General features: G+C 41.1%; 1 long non-coding RNA gene across 1 annotated transcript; it reads left to right on the forward strand.

Annotated features, from left to right (window-relative positions):
- The first annotated feature begins 7158 nt into the window (after positions 1 to 7158).
- Positions 7159 to 10948, forward strand: LOC132519501 (uncharacterized). The gene is made up of 3 exons (XR_009540177.1): positions 7159 to 7851; positions 7967 to 8018; positions 9698 to 10948. It is a non-coding gene; the product is annotated as an uncharacterized LOC132519501 (long non-coding RNA).
- Positions 10949 to 14514: the final 3566 nt, after the last annotated feature.

Here is a 14514-nt window from a genome sequence, read left to right on the forward strand (position 1 = left end):
AAAGAGCTTATTGTACTATACACCTCCTTTTGTTATGCTGTGAGTTTCAAAGGATCTCTCTTTGTCATTTCCCTCAGCTGGTCATCAAGTCCTGAAGGAGTCTAGTAGCCATCAAATTTCTCTCCAGGAGATATGTATAGATCCTTTTTCATATGGTCACATCTTCTTCACAATTTTATCAAAAATTTGTTTGCCTATAACGTATCCCATGAGTGCAAATTTTAAGTATTTTTAATTACATCGGATTTGCCACCTGAGAAACCCAAAGTCCTTCTCCTGGAAAATAATGGTAGGGAGTGTTGTCCCCATTACAAGACATAGGAAATAAAGGGCCACTCTACCTAGTTTCCTACTTTACTTTTGTTTCACCAATTGCTCCATGCTCAGCTATCTCCTCCCCATTTCTTTCCTATTTTTTCCTTGTTTGTGCTAAAAATCACTTTAAAGATTCAAACACATTAAAATATATATTTTACGCATTCTATAAAATCAGCTTTAATTGATGAAAGGGCTGCAGAATGAGAAAATATTGTTGGCTTTGCCCATGTGATTCAATTTTTTTACATGATTGGATGGGCAGACGGCAAGACATAGTCTCTTCTAAAGCTTCCTACACGAAATGTCTACAGATTAGCAGTGTCAGCATCAAATGGGGCCTTTTTAGAAATGCATAATCTCAGGCCCCAGCCCAGATGTATTCAATAGGAATTTGTAGTTTAGCAAGAGCCCCAGGTCTCCCATATTCAGGAACACTGATAAAACTCCAAAGATATTCATTTAAAAATGTTTCTGAAGAACCTAGAGGGTCCAGTGACCTGCATTGCTAACAGCTGTCTCATTACTGGGATCACTTTGAGAAGAATAAAAATAAAGGCTCTTGTATCTCCTTCATAGAACCTCTCTTTTTTTCTGATTGTTATCATTTTCTTCTTTCTAAGACTTCTCAGTCTTTTTAGTTCTTCTTTCTTTTCACATAAATTATTTTCGTTGCTCATCCTAATCTTGATGAATGTTTTTTTTCCTAGACACAATTATCTTGAATCTTTTTCATTACCTGCCCACATAAGCACTCAATGTTATTTCTTTTCCATTGTGGCCAGAAAACGTTTGCTGTAAGATTTAAACTTTTTGAAACTCATTGAATTATATTATGGCTCAGCATAGGGTCTATCTTGGTGACCATTCTATGTGCTCTGGAAAACAAATGTGTTTTCAGCAGTTGTTGGGTGTAGTGTCAGTAAATGTTAATTAGGTTAATGTGATTGATTGTGCTATTTAGATAATCTATACCCATCATGAGTTTGTTTATCTATCAAGTATACTGAAAGAGGAGTATTAAAATCTCTGAACATGTGGATTGGCCTGTTTCTCCCTTTGAGCCTGTCAGTTTTTGCTTCATGAATTTTGGTGTTCTGTTATTAGGTGCATACGTATTTAAGATTGTTATGTCTTTTTGACAAACTTCTTTTATTATTATATAATATCCTGCTTTATTTCTTATAATACTCTTTTTCTTGAAGTTTACTGTGTCTGATATTAATATAGCCACTCTAGCTTTCTTACATTCACTATTTGTATGACTTTTTAATTACCTTTTATGCCCGAGTTATCTATTTCTTTACATTTAATATGTATACAGTTGGATTTTGCATTTTTATCTGGTCTGACAATGTCTGCTTTTAAATTGGGGTGTCTAGTCCATATGCACTTAATATAATTATTGACATGGTTGTAAAGACTCTGGATTCTGTTATCTTTCTGTAAAGTATGTTAATTCTTGTGTTTGCAGGCAGTTCAGTTTTGGCCAATTACCTTGAACTTGTATCTTTGGAAAGTTTAAAGTATATCTGAAGCTCCTCTAATTGGTAAAGCTTAATCTCTGTCTTCCCTACAGATCTTGCCTAGGCTAGATTTTAGGTTGGTTAAAGCAGGTTTACAGTAGGTTTTACTAAGACATGGACTTCCACTGTTTCAGATGAATTCCAAGGGTGTTAATGGGGTGTTAATTAGATATCTCCATTCTGGCAGGGCTGGGGCTTTCACATCCCCCATCAGCTTTCAATTTCTAGTATCTTTGTTTTGTTCTCAACTCTAGCAGCTGCTATCTGGTAAGCCTTGAGTGAGATCACTCACTCACCCTGTGTCTACAACACAACCCTCAAACAGACTCATTGGAGACTCCCACACAGACTTCCAAGGCCCTCCTCCTGCACAGCTCCCTCCTGTCCAGTTGCCTTGCCCTGAAAATCCCAGCCATTCTAGCTGCCCTGAATCTCTGCTCTCTGCTTTCTCAGCTTAGCCAAAATACCATGGTCTGCTTGGACTCCCTTTCTCTTCATTTTGGTGAGGAAATTTTGAATATTCCCTCTGGGATTACTGTCTTGTATTGCCTGTTAACCATTTCCTGGAAACATTTATTTTGTTCAATTTTATAATTATTTTGGAGAGAGGAAGAGCTATTTTGGTTCTAGTTACTCCATCATGGCTGAAAGCTCCTGTAGTTTTTATATTGAGGAATAGAGAGAAAAACTCCCTACCCTGATGGTTATTTAAGGATGAGTGACCAAAAAATGGCAGACTTTTGTTCATTGAAGCTCATGTTTGATGTCTAGAGTTTAATAATTATAAGATAATAGAAATAATAGCTTCCCGTTATTAAAATGTATATACTCCATTTAGGATTTGAACTTTTCAAAATTATCTTTTAAGCATGTTCTAATATAGGTAATGTTCTATCTAGGTTATTTTTTACTGGTGCCCTCATTAATTGTTCTAGAAATATTATTTAATAAAGAAAAAACAATTAAATATTTTAAATTAAACATGAGAGTTTCTATAAAGGCTAAGGTCATTCTTTTGTGAATAAAGGTGTGCTGTAATTGAATGTATTGCATTATGCAATATAGATTGCATAATGTTTGCAACTGGGTAAGATACAGGCCTTCTGATGCCAAAGTACCTAAAAACCTCTCATCAAATTATTCTTCCATTGGGCTTCCCTGGTGGCGCAGTGGTTGAGAGTCCGCCTGCCGATGCAGGGGACACGGGTTCGTGCCCTGGTCCGGGAAGATCCCACATGCCGTGGAGCAGCTGGACCCGTGAGCCATGGCTGCTGAGCCTGAGCGTCTGGAGCCTGCGCTCCGCAACGGGAGAGGCCACAACAGTGAAAGGCCCGCGTATCGCAAAAAAAAAAAAAAATTATTCTTCCACTGTTTCAGGGAAGATTTTCAGCCTCACTGTGAAAATGGGTCTGTTTAAGAAGCCGGCTCCCCCTTCCTTCACTTCCAGGATTTTTATGTTTCTAAGGAGAACTGAAAAACCTGGTGTAAGTAACTGGCATGGACCTAGTATGAAGAGTTCTGAATCAATAAATTACTGCCTAACTTTGATTTCCGACGCTAAATTTGAATTAAGACTATTGCTCAAGGGTCTCTGCAGAGACAAATAAGTAGAGGACTCTTCAGAAGGCTGGCTTTTATTTATAAAAGTTTTTCAGGATAAAGCTGGCTGTGAATGAACTTATTAAAAAACTCTCTAGCCTTGCTGGTAATCAAAGATATGCATATTAAAACAACAATCGGATACTATTTCCCTGCTAAACATAAAGACAAAGAGGTTATACATGTTAGTCTTAGAGCAATTGAGGGTGAAGTGAAGTAGGTAGCTCTGTTTGGAGTGTAACTTGGTACACATTTTCTGGAGGGCAACAGACAAAAAAGAGTTTCAAAAATGTTTATGTTCAAGAATGTTCATCACACAGTTGTTTATAGTAAAGAAAAAACTGAAACAACCAAATGATGAGGGACTATTAATATTTTCAGAGAATATTAAGTAACATGGGGAAATGCTTTTGATACAGTATTTGTGCTTAAAATAAGCAGGATCTAAAAATTGTTTATTTAGCATTAGAATTTTGATAAAAATTCAAAGTAACATTTTAGGATATTATATACAGCTATCCATTACCATGTGCAATGCAGATCTATATATATCTATATCTTTAGCTAGATAGATATTTTTAAACCATAGGGTTTGAAAAGGATTTATTTGTTTTTTAGCAGGGAATACTCCAAAATATTCAGCACAAATAATAATCCATTCGAAGGTCTCTAGGGATGGAAATTCTGTAACTGTTTGTAGTGGTTTTTATCTCCGATGGTGAAGAATGTTTTTTTCTTAAGTTTAACTGAAATCTCTCTGATTTAATTCAAATCCACATCCTCTTGCTCTGTCTGGTCTTCAAAACTGTAAGAACATTTTTTGACATTTTTCCTTCTTAAAGGAAAATGTAGAGACACAAATAAAACCACATTAGACATCTCTTTTTATCAGATTAAATATCTTTATTATAATATTTTCCTCATTATTTAGCATTTACCATTTTGTAAATGTCTTTTTCTCCCTTGAATCTGCTTTGATCCTGTACATTCACTGGTAGCCCGTACCTTAAGAAGGATTAGGAACCTGCAGTAAAAAGAAATTCATATATTTGTCGTGAACCCCTGTCCCCCTACTCCTTTTCGCATTCATTTCCTGCCTTTGCTGGGACATTGAAGACTTTAAGGGAATCGCAGGAATAGTTGCAGTAATAACAATTTGGTTTCTTTTAAATTTCTTGTTTATCTTGGATAATGTAACTGTCTGAGGGTGCAAGGGATGGATTTATAGTTGCTGGAAACATGCCACATGGCAGCACGGCGCAAGGTGCTTTACATGTGTCACCTCCAGCAATTCTACAGCACCCCTGCCGAGTAGTGATCCTTGTTCCTATATTAGGAAAAGGACATTGAGACCCACACAGCTTAGGTAATTTGCCAGTCAAAGAGCAAGTCTACATCAGACTGGATTTGATCTCAGTTCTCTCCGAGTTCGTGCTGCTGCATAATGCAGTTTTTGTTTTGTGATTTTCGAGAATAAAAGCTCAGTTGGTTCTTTCTTAACCTGATCTGGCATATTAAAATTAGCCTTTTTAGTATATAATTAAAGCTTTCCATTAGACAGAATTTACTTTTTGTTGACTTGGTTTACAGTGAGTTAAAACTCCTAAAACAATGATAGTTTCCACTTTACTTATTTTGCCATATGTCTCTCCTGGTGGTTACATATTACCTAGTTACCTACAGCCGCCCTCCATGGCAAATGGCAAACTACGGACCAAGGATTTGAAATATAACTTCTAGAACCGCCTGGCTGTGGATCCATCAGGATGGTCTTGGTGAAGTTCAAGGTCAGGGAGGTCACAGATACCAGAGCTACAGAATTCTGCAAATTGTTCAGAAGGGGGACATAGTGGTGAGGATGGCAGTGAATGATGAGGTCCCTCCCAGGCCACAGCACCTCTTCCTTCCCTATCTTTAATCCCCTTTACTGAGGATGACACCAAAGCTGCAGAAAAAGTACTTTAAAAATTACTTTATAAAACTTGTTATTATGAAAGAATTAGGCATACAGAAAAGCATAGATAGTGATACAATATTTGTTGGCATTCTAGCATTCTGCTTAAGAAATAGAGCATTGCAAATACAATTGAAACCCTTTCTGTACCCACGCCAATCCTGTCCCCATCTCCCCTCTTTCCCCAGGGGTAATATGTGTTTGAGATTTACGTATGTTAATAATTATAGCTTTAATTCATTCACTTTCACTGACGTGTAGTTTTCCACTCTATGAATATACTGTAATTTATTTACATTTAGGAGACAGCGGTAAGGTTGGTGGGGGAATATGTGATTAGATGTGAGCGATTTTCTAGTTTTATTTTTGTTTTGGGAGATGGGTTAAACATGTTTATTACATTATTAAAAATAAGTAAATGAATATAAGCTGAACAGGCATCATGGACCAAGGATCATGATTAATCCAATTACGATACACCAGATTATGAAAAAAAAATGACGACTGTATTAGTTTGTTAAGGCTGCCATACAAAGTACATGGACTGGGTGGCTTAAACAACAGAAATTTATTTTCTCACAATTGCGGAGGCTAGAAGTTCAAGATGAAGATGTTGGGCTCCCCTGGTGGTGCAGTGATTAATAATCAGCCTGCCAATGCAGGGAACACAGGTTCAAACCCTGGTCTGAGAAGATCCCACATGCTGCGGAGCAACTAAGCCCGTGAGCCACAACTACTGAGCCCATGTGGTGCAACTACTGAAGCCCCCATGCCTAGAACCCGTGCTCCGCAACAAGGGAAGCCACTGAAATGAGAAGCCTGGGCATCGCAACAAAGAGTAGCCCCGGCTCGCTGCAACTAGAGAAAGCCGCGCACAGCAATGAAGACCCAACACAGCCATAAAAAAGAAAAAAAAAGATAAAGATGTTGGCAGGTTTGGTTTCTTCTAAGGCTTCTCTCCTTGGTTCGTAGATGGCTGTCTTCTCCTCCCTGTGTCCTCCCATGGTCTTCCTTCTGTGTGTGTGTGTCTGATTCCTAATCTCTTTTCCATATAAGAATACCAGTCATACAGGATTAGGGTCCACACTAATGACCTCATCTTAACTTAATTACCTCTTAAGGACCCTGTTTCCAAATACAGTCACATTCTGAGGTACTGGGAGTTAGGACATCAACATACGAATTTGGGGACACGTAATTCAGCCCCTAACAACTATTATAGACAATGCTTCAAAGCAAAGTTCTCCTTGTACACGTAAGTGCAAGTTTCCCTGGGGAATCCACTTAAGTATGGAAGGGTGAGGTCATATAACAGAGTACAATCTAAGTGGATGGTGATGTTTGCAGGGTAAAAGTGTGAAAAAATAGTGATAATCGTAGCTAGTATTTTTCAAGTGACAATAACTCTATATTCTACAAAATTTTATTTAATTTTTACAACATCTATTTGAGTTAGGTGTTATCATTATTCCCATTTTACCAATAAGGAAACCGAGGCTTAAGGAAATGAAGTAATCTTTCTAAGGGTCCAGAGGAACCAGTGATAAAGCTGGGATTCTAACCCAGGTCTGTTTGATTCCAAAGCCTGTGCTTTTATACACTGTAGCTTCATTTGAGAACTCACACACACACACACGCACGCACACACACCACACACAATGCCTCAATGAAGTGTTGCCCTGCAGCACAGTTAGCCACTAGTTCAGAAATCCCTTCGTCGAGCTGCACTACGTGCGGCTGGGAAATGAATGACAAGCGCGTGAGAACAGCCCAGGAAAAGAAAGGAGGTACAAATTCCCTGAAAAACAACTCCCAGAAAGGCACATCTGTGTTGATGTATAAAAATAGAAAAGGGTAGAATCCTTGTGGCTGTGGAGCCCTAGCCTAGCAGCAGAAGCACGACATCCTGTGACGTCAAGAAGTGGTGGCGGAAGTCGCTGCGAACAATGGCCACAGATGCCAGCCGAGGAGAGAGCACTGCTGGGGGAAGACGTGTGTGTCACCCGGCAGCTGCGGGGCGTGCACAGGAAGGAAGTGCAGGACCCGCGGCATCACTGGCCTCCCTCCGAGCGCTGTTGTGAGCACCAAGCGACCTCAGAAGTGCAGGGCGCTCAGCACAGGTGGTTTATCGTCGTTGTTGTTATGCCCTTCATGTGGCCCATTTCCCGCAGACACACAAGACAGAAACAGTAGCCTCTTTCAAAGAGGAGGTAAGAATTAGATTAATCAGCCCCCCATTAACATCCCACGGTGGAGGTGTCTGCTCCATTCACCTAATGACCCGAACCTTTGCATAACTTGTGCAAATAGCTCCTGGACAGCCCTTGGGAGGGAAACGCGCTCTTCTTTTTGACTTCTATGACATGACAAATCCGAATATGCTGGTCTTGGCACCCTGAAACAAGCCGGCAAGGGAAATTCAGATTTCACGTGACGCACAAGCAAAAGTGATTTTCGGTAAATGAAGATTCAATTCTTAGGGTGGGGATACTAATAACACAGGTCAAGTGATTTGAAAAGACTTTTACTCTCTTTTTTTGTTTGTTTTCTCTCACCCCTTCCATCTCTTCAGCCCACCTGGAATTTCTTCCCTTGAATAGTTCTAAAGGATCCTAGAATGAGAGGTAAGAAAGATGAGGTCGTCGAAGCCATCTTTCTGCTGCGGAGATATTCCCGTGGTACAATCTGTGATGCTTTGCCTAGAGTGGCTTTGAACAATGTGGCTTTTATCAGATGAACGGTCATGGAGGTGGAGGCCTGTGTTTCTGTCCAGAGCAGGTATGGCCCTGGGAGGAACGAGGAAGAGGCACACCTCCCTGTACCGGCCCGACCTGCTGGCGGGAACTCAGAAAGGCAAAAGGGTAGTGAGCAGTCCACTTTGATCTGGTTCGCTTTCAGGCCCATTGCTGTGTGGTTGTGTGTTTGTGCACTGGGGGCAGGGCGACGGTAATAAATACCGGGGAGAGTTTTGCAACACATGCCTATCAGCTGAGCACTGAACAAACTATTTTTACCAGTGGCTGTTTCCCTGAGGCTGCTGACAGTTTGTTCAACTTGTGTGAAGACATTCCTGAAAAAAAGGAGCATTTGTTCAACTTATATAACTGCTTTTTCTATCATAATACTCAAGCGGTCCTTCCAGGCCCATGTCCTGTTGAACAGAGTCCAAGTGAAACTTTCCTTTCCACACTCAGAAACCTGACGACCTGTTTCAATTCTGCCCGATAGCATAGCTTAAGGTTTGCTTGCGGTCCTTCTCCGGCCCTCCCATACACCCAGATTTTGTAATGACATTCCTCCTTCCTCTTGTAATTCTATCTAATTGAAAAAAAAAAAAAAGCCAAATCTTATGATTGAACAGTCTCTGCAATGTATTCTTAAATTGTTTGTACGTGTAAAATGGATATATTTTTAAAGCATACGGGATACTGTGTGATTCTGGAATTGCAAGGTAGGAGTTTAGCTAGAGGAGTTTGGGAGGTATCACCGTGTGTGCGTCACAGGGGACACTGCTGCTCAGGAATATGGGGGACTTGCCTCCAGGCACTTCCTGCCCCCGGTGAAAGAGTTACGTACAGCATGTGCAACTTCTCATGTTTGGTAGAACTTCTTTTTTTCCTGCCCACTTCTCTTTTTGACAAAAATAGGTTATGCTTTGATTTGTCTCTATTTAGAGGTTTTCAATTCAAACTGGTTTAAGGCATTATCATTGAATACAAGTTATCTGATAATCATTATTCCACCTCAGTGATTCCCAGTACTTCTAATTCTGTGGCCTCGTTAAGATTTCCAATTCACCAAGGCAAGCTTGGCCGGTAGGGGAGCGACTTACACTGGCTGTCTTTTGTTTAGGGGTATACAGTTTACAGTGCACCTTCACATAGGTGTTCTCACTTGCTTTACACAGAGCTGACGAATAAGCAGCACTGGTGTCACTAGATTCATCTGACAGATGAGGCCACAGGGCTCTGGGAGGCCAAGGGTTCTGGCCCAAGTCGCAGTGGGTAAGTCGCATAGCAAGGCTCCTTTCCCCCAAAACATTTATTGCTGCATCGGTGCTAGTTTCCACTAGTGTTATGGTTGTTCCCATGTGACAGTCACTGTGCTTCGTGTTTCATGCACGTTATTTCAGTCACTACTCACTGCTACTGTAAGAGTTGGCATTAATTGTGACAAAAGAGGAATATGAGACTCGTGTCACCCAGTCGTCTTCTTGGAATCATTTGTCTGGCACTCTCACGGACATCACCCTGGGTTTCACTAAATGTTCAGACCCTTTCCCCTTTCCATCATCTTGCTTTAGGATAACATAGGTGACAGAAAGTGAATGCATGGGCACAAGACGTCAGTGGAGGAGATTTGGTTGCCACAGGGATGCACAGTGAGGAGCTCTGAACCGTACACGTGGGAAACCAAGCACTGGGACACCGGTGCAGCCTGGGATGAGAAGCGAGGAAGACACGAGCCATCTGTGGGCAGTGTGGCAGCTCCCAAGGGGGAGAGGCCAGTGTGAACCCCAGAAAAGTCAGGGTCTCAGAGCCGCATGGCTCTGTGTTTATAATACCCTGAGGTTATTGAACACATTGCCCGGAGAAGCCTGTTCCATAAATCCACAAAGGGAAGGGCCGCTCTGTTCTCAATTGGGGGTAATCTTTTTTAAAAATTTGTATTATTTTTTCAATATTGTTGCTACTGCTGTACCCTTGGCATTATCTGTGAGCAATCCTGCGGACCTGGCAGACATCGGGACCAACTTGCATTGGGAAATGCCACAAGTGGAAAATTTGAGTAAAAAATTTCAGGAAAATACAATAAAATATTCCTGAGAGTTAAAATTAACCGTGGGGACGTCCCTGGCGGTCCAGTGGTTAAGACTCTGCACTTGCACTGCAGAGGACACGGAGTTCGATCCCTGGTCAGGGAACTAAGATCTCACACGCCTGCATGGCGCCTCCCCCATCCCCCCCCAAAAAATCGCTTGAATATGTGTGGCTCATATTCTTAAGTTTAAAGTTAAGTTTCAAAGGGTGTCCCTTATAACATTCATATAAAAAATTACCTCTTTTTTTTTTTTGCGGTACGTGGGCCTCTCACTGCTGTGGCCTCTCCCGTTGCGGAGCACAGGCTCCGGACGCGCAGGCTCAGCGGCCGTGGCTCAAGGGCCCAGCCGCTCCGCGGCATGTGGGATCCTCCTGGACTGGGGCACGAACTCGTGTCCCCTGCATCGGCAGGCGGACTCTCAACCACTGCGCCACCAGGGAAGCCCCCCAAAATTACCATTATTTTTGAAAGCTTCTATTTCAAATGATATTGGGATTTTAATATTACTTCTAAGGACTGTGATATATCAGAGCTACTACTGGCTCTTACATGTCTCAGCTTTTCCTATAAATGGGAATAAAAAGATACCTGCTAAGAGGTATGGATTCATTTTAAGTTATTGGTGATGCCCAACTAAACTATCATCATGAATTAAAATGCATTATTATTCAGAAATATTGAAAGCTTAATAAGCGGAACGAGCTTGGTATCTTAAAGACTGACTGAAAATCAATTGTCTTATGTGAAAATAAAGTGTTTTCTCTATGTGACTGGTTTCTTTTTGTGCAATAGGAAAGTTAATCTGGAATCACTAAGATGGAATGTTCCAGAAATAGACACTGTTCATGTATGTAGGGGCAGGGTAAACTCACACTCCCTAATTGAGTGGACAAGTCAGGGTTTGGCCAGGAAAACAGAAACGCCTCTTTGTGTCCTAGATATAAAGAGGTTAATTGAGAATTAGGAACTTACACAACTTTTGCAAGAGCTGGGGCTGGGGATGGTGAGGTGGGGTGCACCAGTGCGGAGCTTGTAAAGCTGCCCTCGAAGGTCAGAGGAGTTGACACTGAAGCCCACTGGAGCAGTTTTCAAAAGGTTGTCTGCAAGCTGCCGTACTTCCTGGGAATTTCTGAGACACTCTCACTGTGTCAGTCTGTTGGGCCAAGTGGGTGGCTCTCAGAGGCTTGCCTGTGCATTTGTGTGCAAATGCCTCCAGAGAATCAGAGAGCTGGCTTCACCTTGCACATCTATTCCAAGCCCTCTCCAAAACTGCAGGAAGATTCCTAGGCTTAGTTCCTAGGCTTAGAAGTTCCTAGGCTTAGAAGTTCCTAGGCTTAGAAGCGGTTGGTGGTGGTGCCTACTTCTCTAAACTCTTGCAGAAAAATAAAATTTGATATAATCACAGAACAAAAATAGACCCTGGCATGAGTTCATTCCTTCCTTCCTTCGTTCATTCAACAAAATGCGCTTTGAATAGTCAGGCTATGTGTTGTATGCTTGGAATACTTATTGTATAGAGACAGACTTAATCCCTGCTTATTCTAGTTGGGAAGACCATTAACATGCAAGTAACCCCCGCAAAAAAATAATAATAGGTTTTGATGGTGTGAAGGACATAGGTGCTGTGGGAGGTGGCATTTTAGATTGAGTGGTGCACTTTCACATGATGCCTTGTATTAGGCTTATCTGGATATATTTCTTACTTCCTCTGTGAGGTTTTAAGCCCTTGGAGAACAGGAAAACTAGCCTAATTATAGTTTTACTCTACAGGTCTTGCATAGGAGAGTAGGCACAAGTAATATTAGTTAGACAAAGGTGGGACACAGTTCAGAATTGCATACAGTGTCAGGAGGTTCCGGGCAAATCAGATGGGTGAAATGTTTTAGTTTTGTGTGTGGTTCACATACTTAGGAAGACAAGGGTTCATGGTAGGGATTGGTCACATATTCCTCTGATTCTTTTGTCAGTTACCTGGGATCTAAGCCTTAACACTCTGGTTCTCAGAGTTCTGATAAAACAATCTTCCTTTGAGGGGATGAACTCCTCCAGTCTAACTGCCTGAAGGGGGCAGAGTCAAAGGTAACAGAAACTATCAGAAGATAAAACACGTTGATTAATATATTAGACTAGTATTCCACTACACTGGCATCCTAAAAGATGCAAGTGAAAAATTAAAGCCTGTCACAAATTCAGGAGAATAAATATTTTTCTTTGAATTATTCTGATTAAACATCTATATCCTATGCAGCAATTGACATGTTAGTGGACTAATTGTATACCTCTCAGGAGAACGACCCATGGGGCGAAACTTACAAAAAGCACAGACGTAGGTTTGTTCAAGGTTACCTATGGAGGATAATGTCAAAAGCCCACATTTTCCTGAAAAGCAGATTATCTAGTGAATTATGCTAATTATTTCTTCTCACCTCTTGTTTGCAAATGTAAATGAGATTTATAATCTCTTACTCTATTTTATCAAAATAAAGGCAATCAGAAGGAGAAATATGCCAAGTTAAGTTTCTCATCTCCTTGGCTATCTCTCCACAGAAACATATCCCCAATCATCTCTTCTCCCTGTGTTTGATTCTCCCTGGTAAGAAAGAACCCGAGATTGATTGGGAGGAGTAAGTTGCCAATTTTGCTGCTGTCTGTAAACAGATTGTTAAATGTGGCTGGTTAGAAGGCAGCAAATTCTGGGGACCGTTCTGTGGCTCACCATTTCCTCTTCTGCTTCCCAATCTCCCCAAAACTATTAATGGCACATTTTGCCCCAGCCTGTGTTGTATCCAATGATAAACAGATGGATCTCAGCCACAGCATGAAGATGGGAAATCTGTTTGGGACAATATGTTTCATATTTCTACCCAGCTGCCTCCTGCTTCCGTCTTCATAAGGTCTGCTAAAAATTTAAGATTTCTCATTGTGATCTGTGGAGTGTTCTCCACACCCCCCTTCCTCCTCTGCCACTATAAATTATTCCTTCAGTAGTGATTTATGTAGTGTCTTTAAGGAAGAAAGTCTGTGACAGCAACACAAAGAGAAAGATGCTCCGGATGGAAAGCCACACGACCTCCCCCCATCCCACCAGGGTAGTGTCCCGGAGCATTAAACCATAGTTTTCTTTGATTTTTTGACTGTGAAAGAAAAAAAATAAAAACTTATTCCCTCTCCCACATCCTTCTCCTCAATTCAGACCAAAGTGCATTTAATTACCTCTCAGTGTCATGTTAAGATGGGCTGATAATTATTACAGAAAAGATCAGCTTAGACACAAGAGCAGTGTTACCCGAGTAGGCCCTTGTGTCAGGGTCTGCATGTCTCTTTCAAGCATGTTGAACCATTTAACCTATCAATTTGGCTTCACTTAATTTGTCTCTACTACGTATATGATGGAAGTACTATGGTAAAGAAACATTTCTAGGGGATTTCAATATTTGAAAATTATGAATTGCTGTGTTTTTATTTTATTTGCTGTGACAACCTATCAATCAAAATGTTTATTGAGGGACTTCCCTGGTGGCGCAGTGGTTAGGAATCCACCTGCCAATGCAGGGGACACGGGTTTGAGTCCTGGTCCAGGAAGATCCCACATGCCGCGGAGCAACTAAGCCCGTGCACAACGACTGAGCCTGTGCTCTAAAGCCCACGAGCCACAACTACTGAAGCCTGTATGCCTACAGCCCGTGCTCCACAACAAGAGAAGCCACCGCAGTGAGAAGCCCGCGCACCGCAACAAAGAGTAGCCCCCACTCGCCACAACTAGAGAAAGCCCGCGCGCAGCAACGAAGACCCAACACAGCCAAAAATAAAACTAATTAATTAATTAATTAAAATAAATAAATAATGTTTATTGAGTGCCATATGCTGTTGTGAAATCTACATCACACTCTGGAATGGCAATGATCACTTAGCTATCTATGAGATTCTTTTTTTCTGTAATGTATGCAAACATCCACCCCTGCTTCAAGTTTAGAGCAGTGTTGAGCACACTGTAAGCAATTTTGATAGGGGAGTGTCTTACAGTATGGAGAAATAATCTTACTTTACAGAGATTAATACGAGAAGCTGAATTTCCAATTCAGGATAGTGAATAAACATGGAATTGGCACAAAGGGAAATAGTTTCAAATAGAAGACTTCAAATGTGGTGAAGTAGAAGAGCTGTTACCTGAAGAAGGTCAGATGATTGTCTGTCAAGTAGCCTCACAAGGTGGGATTTACTTTCATAAATTCATAACGATGTGAACTTGTAGGATCAGAAACTTGACTTTATCACTGAGATGAAAATGTGTCCTTTCTA

The sequence above is a fragment of the Lagenorhynchus albirostris genome, chromosome 4 (assembly GCF_949774975.1).
Source record: "Lagenorhynchus albirostris chromosome 4, mLagAlb1.1, whole genome shotgun sequence".
Lineage (NCBI taxonomy): Eukaryota > Metazoa > Chordata > Mammalia > Artiodactyla > Delphinidae > Lagenorhynchus > Lagenorhynchus albirostris.